This window comes from Petromyzon marinus, chromosome 3, assembly GCF_048934315.1.
Source record: "Petromyzon marinus isolate PM22_M1 ecotype Great Lakes invasive population chromosome 3, UKy_Petmar_22M1.pri1.0, whole genome shotgun sequence".
NCBI lineage: Eukaryota > Metazoa > Chordata > Hyperoartia > Petromyzontiformes > Petromyzontidae > Petromyzon > Petromyzon marinus.
Window position 1 is genome coordinate 7,938,596 of NC_133669.1, and position 6,161 is coordinate 7,944,756.

The following is a 6,161-nucleotide window of genomic DNA, read 5'->3' on the forward strand; positions in this document are numbered from 1 at the left end:
AACCGTACGAAGAAAAGTGTTGGTTAAAAAATAAAGAACTAGTTTTTTTGATGCGCACACTTTTATTTGAACTCAAAAGTAGAAGCCAATATTTTTACAACAGAAATGAATAAAAATTTGATGTGCCGAATAAAAGTGGGTGGCTTCCTTGCGATCCGTTCAATTGTCCTTGATGCAAGCCACCCGCGAGCGCTCGAACACCCGTCCATCCACACGCGCGTGTTCCAACGCGTGTGTTCTAACTCGCGCGTGCCAATCACGTCGGTTACACAACGCTCCATATTTTCTGTTTTTTTTATGTAAAAAAGCAATGACGATGATATTGTCTCACGAGTATCATCGTCATTGTCAGCACGACACAAGCAGAACGGTACCAATTGCATTGGGATGATGATTGGGATGATGATGATGATGATAAAAACATCATCATCGTTATCATCATTGTCGTCTCATTGGCATCAGTGTCATAGCATGGTTTTTAACCTTGGTGAAAATTTGCAAACGACCCGCTCTAAAACAACACTGACCACATGGATGCCAATGCGACGATGATTATGAACTACTTTTTTGTGTTTTGAGTGTGTTTCCTACCCCCCCCCTCCCCTGCCGCATATCTTTGATTTAGCACGGTTGGGCTACGTACGGTGCGAAATAAGTTCAACACACATACACGTTGATGATGATGGACACAAACCAATGAGCGCCCAAGATGATGATGACGACACAGTTTCACGGGGTGACAACGATTATACAATGTCCTCCTGTGCTGGAGGTTCGTTTGAAAGCTGGGGAAGACAAAAACACACACGGGGAGGTTGAAGGAGGAGGAGGATGAGTCGGAGTTTAGGGGATGGGGCTGTGACACACGAGTCCATGGGAGGGCGGGGCGGGTCACATTGCCCCCCCCCCCTCCTTTGCAGTAAACACGGCAGCCCAAATCAACACCCACCACTCCCACCCTCGCGTCTATTCCCGTCGCTGCCTCCATCAGCAAGCCGGCCAAGCCAGCAGCGTTATGGCCACGGTTTGGCACGCTGGCCAAAGCATTCCGGGGAGATGGATCCGCTTCAATAAAAATTGGTTCGCTCGCTCGCTCGTCTGCGAGTGTGTATTAGTATTATTGCCACTGTCGCGCTCGCTGTGTGAAACGCCGCGCCCCCAACTTTGCGCGTGGGTTTAGTTGAGGACCTGGGGCCAACATCGGCCAGGTGCCGCCAACGCCCCCGCGAGAGGGCAGCGGGGGGCGATGATCGCGTTCATCATCGGCTCGCTCCCGCTGTTGTGCTCGATCGTATAAAAAAAAAAACCGCAAGAACTCTCACTCGCCGTGGCTCGCCAAACAACGCCCCAACTAAATTGTACAGGAGAGGCGATCGCAACTGCCGAGCGATTCCCGTATCCTGGCAGGCCGCGCCACTACCTCGCCCGGTGTGTGCACGGGAGGAGGGAGTGGGGGTTCGATCCCGACCCGAACGCCTGTGCGGTACAAGACCGAACGAAAGAGGAAGATTTATCCACAATTCTGGCTGTCGCCTGATGAGGCGGGTTGGATTACCGGCGAAACGTCACGGTTCACTATAATTGCAAATGTTTGTAGTGGGTTTACTCTCCAACAACACCGGTGTGCTGCTGTACTAGTATACTACACTATACACTACACTATACACTACACTATAATTGCAAATGTTTGTAGTGGGTTTACTCTCCAACAACACCGGTGTGCTGCTGTACTAGTATACTACACTATACACTACACTATACACTACACTATAATTGCAAATGTTTGTAGTGGGTTTACTCTCCAACAACACCGGTGTGCTGCTGTACTAGTATGCTACACTATACACTACACTATACACTACACTATAATTGCAAATGTTTGTAGTGGGTTTACTCTTCAACAACACCGGTGTGCTGCTGTACTAGTATACTACACTATACACTACACTATACACTACACTATAATTGCAAATGTTTGTAGTGGGTTTACTCTCCAACAACACCGGTGTGCTGCTGTACTAGTATGCTACACTATACACTACACTATACACTACACTATAATTGCAAATGTTTGTAGTGGGTTTACTCTTCAACAACACCGGTGTGCTGCTGTACTAGTATACTACACTATACACTACACTATACACTACACTATAATTGCAAATGTTTGTAGTGGGTTTACTCTTCAACAACACCGGTGTGCTGCTGTACTAGTATACTACACTATACACTACACTATACACTACACCTTAATTGTAAATGTTTGTAGTGGGTTTACTCTCCAACAACACCGGTGTGCTGCTGTACTAGTATACTACACTATACACTACACTATACACTACACTATAATTGCAAATGTTTGTAGTGGGTTTACTCTTCAACAACACCGGTGTGCTGCTGTACTAGTATACTACACTATACACTACACTATACACTACACTATGATTGTAAATGTTTGTCGTGGGTTTACTCTCCAACAACACCGGTGTGCTGCTGTACTAGTATACTACACTATACACTACACTATACACTACACTATAATTGCAAATGTTTGTAGTGGGTTTACTCTTCAACAACACCGGTGTGCTGCTGTACTAGTATACTACACTATACATTACGCTATACACTACACTATAATTGCAAATGTTTGTAGTGGGTTTACTCTCCAACAACACCGGTGTGCTGCTGTACTAGTATACTACACTATACATTACACTATACACTACACTATAATTGCAAATGTTTGTAGTGGGTTTACTCTCCAACAACACCGGTGTGCTGCTGTACTAGTATACTACACTATACACTACACTATACACTACACTATAATTGCAAATGTTTGTAGTGGGTTTACTCTCCAACAACACCGGTGTGCTGCTGTACTAGTATACTACACTATACACTACACTATACACTATAATTGCAAATGTTTGTAGTGGGTTTACTTTCCAACAACACCGGTGTGCTGCTGTACTAGTATACTACACTATATACTACACTACACTATAATTGCAAATGTGTGTAGTGGGTTTACTCTCCAACAACACCGGTGTGCTGCTGTACTAGTATACTACACTATACACTACACTATACACTATAATTGCAAATGTTTGTAGTGAGTTTACTCTCCAACAACACCGGTGTGCTGCTGTACTAGTATACTACACTATACACTACACTATACACTACACTATAAGTGTAAATGTTGTAGTGGGTTTACTCTCCAACAACACCGGTGTGCTGCTGTACTAGTATACTACACTATATACTACACTATACACTACACTATAATTGAAAATGTTTGTAGTGGGTTTACTCTCCAACAACACCGGTGTGCTGCTGTACTAGTATACAACACTATACACTACACTATACCCTACACTATAATTGCAAATGTTTGTAGTGGGTTTACTCTCCAACAACACCGGTGTGCTGCTGTACTAGTATACTACACTATACACTACACTATACACTATAATTGCAAATGTTTGTAGTGGGTTTACTCTCCAACAACACCGGTGTGCTGCTGTACTAGTATACTACACTATATACTACACTATACACTACACTATAATTGCAAATGTTTGTAGTGGGTTTACTCTCCAACAACACCGGTGTGCTGCTGTACTAGTATACTACACTATACACTACACTATACACTACACTATAATTGTAAATGTTTGTAGTGGGTTTACTCTCCAACAACACCGGTGTGCTGCTGTACTAGTATACTACACTATACACTACACTATACACTACACTATAATTGTAAATGTTTGTAGTGGGTTTACTCTTCAACAACACCGGTGTGCTGCTGTACTAGTATACTACACTATACACTACACTATACACTACACTATACACTACACTATAATTGTAAATGTTTGTAGTGGGTTTACTCTCCAACAACACCGGTGTGCTGTTGTACTAGTATACTACACTATACACTACACTATACACTACACTATAATTGTAAATGTTGCAGTGGGTTTACTCTTCAACAATACCGGTGTGCCGCTGTACTAGTATACTACACTATACACTACACTATACACTACACTATAAGTGTAAATGTTGTAGTGGGTTTACTCTCCAACAACACCGGTGTGCTGCTGTACAAGTATACTACTATTATCATAGTATGTCATAGTATGTTTTTTGTTTGCATTTTGACTGCAGGTATTGTGGTTAATGCAGACATGAATCCTTTTAAAAAAAGGTTTCAGTTTTGTTGCCAGAAAAAAGGGGAAAATCCCTATGATTACATTTTGGTACTGGCAAAGGAGGTCTAATGATGTAGATGCTCACCCCGAGCCCTCATTACTTTGATAGTGCATTGTCTTTGAGCTGTGTGACGCCTTTTGGCGTCATCTGGTCGAGCACCAATTAGGTCGAGGCTCAAAAGAAAGCCGTCCCTTGGTGTGGACCAATCAGTTTCAAGGACAATGCATATATTATCATATTATGTTTTATGTTTGCATTTTGACTGCAGGTATTGTGGTTAATGCAGACATGAATGCTTGTGAAAAAACGGATTCAGTTGTTGCCAGAAAAAAGCAGAAAAACCCTATTATTAAATTTTGGTACTGGCAAAGGAGGTCTAATCATTTTGATGAGACATTTATATTTTAGCAATCTAAGGCAAACAAACCTCTGTTATGGGTAGATTGGAAGTTTGCGGTGTCTCTCTCCCCAGTGGTCGTATGGATCTTTCTCCGGTTTTCCCCGACACATTTAGAATCGACATGCGGCTGCTACTGTACATTTCCATGTGATAAGTCACCTCGTTGAACTGTTGAATGTGACCAGGTCGCTTCTGAAAAAGAGCCATATAGCTCAGGGGGCCTTAGCTGACAACAAACAAAAATAGTTTCGTTTAGAAGGGACGCTACCGTGGTGGAACGCTTAGCACGCCGGTAATAATATAATAGGTGTTAAAGATGTTCGAAAACCAAAGACACCCCTCGCAAGGCATCAAGTCTGCATTAACCACACACACTTGGTAAAACATGCACGCAAATATGCTTTGATAATACATACATTGTAATTGAAACTGATTGACCTACACAAGAAACAGACGATAGTTGATGGTCTTGCTTCACCAGTGTCGGACCAAAATAAAGCCAATAGGCAAGACAACGCAAAGATCTGGTTGAATACGACTGTACAGGTACAATGTGGAATGTTTCTTAAATCAGCCTGTCTGCCTGCCTCTGTCCACCCAGCGGTTTAAGTGGGGAAACACCACGGTTGAGTGATCGTCAGCAAGTTGCGTGTGGTGGGGTAAAGTGTGGGTACCACCCACCTCTTACAAGACATCTGGTCAGCATGGGAAGAGTAGGCCAAATACCCTCTATGGTAGCAGCTCCCTCTCTCGTGCAAGCCCTTCTGCCGGCAGTTGCGTGAGCAAACAATGGCAGGCCTGCACCTTTATCTCTCGTATGTTGAACCTTTTTTTCGCACCGTACATAGCCAACCGTGTTAATATCGGTTGGCTATGATGGTGTTACCAGAGGCTGGGTGGGGAGGGTAGGGCTGGGTGGGGGCTGGGTGGGGTGGGGCTGGGTGGGGCTGATCACCCCGTGGTGCCCTTATATGGACTGGAAGCCAAACCGGGATTGACAGGAGGCAGGGGATTAATTTTGTATGTCTGTGGATGTCTGTCCACTGGGAGGGGTGGGGCTGGGTGGAGAGGGTAGGGAGGGGCTGGGTGGGGCTGGGTGGGGAGGGGCTGGTCACCCCGTGGTGCCCTTATAAAACTCAACATTTAACCTACTCACGCCGGCTTGTGCCCGCCCTCACAGTCGGGCATATTTGCGAAATACACCACGCCGCCGTTGACCCTGGCCATTGACTGAGCAACCCAACGTTCCTACCAGCTCCCTCCGCAGGAATGTGTTTACAAGAGCTTCCCATCAGACGTTAAGAACTGTATCAGGATGAAAATGTGTATTTGGACTGGAGGAATCCGATGAGCAATGAAGCTATTGTTTCACATGTCCAGTATGTTACAACAGTAAACTGTGGGCCGACCCTGACCTATGAGTGAACCAACCAATCCATGGGCAGTAGTTTTTGGAGGTTAAATGTGGACATTTTGCTTTTTTTATTACAGTATCAGCAAAATAACTCGACCATTCCTGTTTGAAATGTCAGCTTTC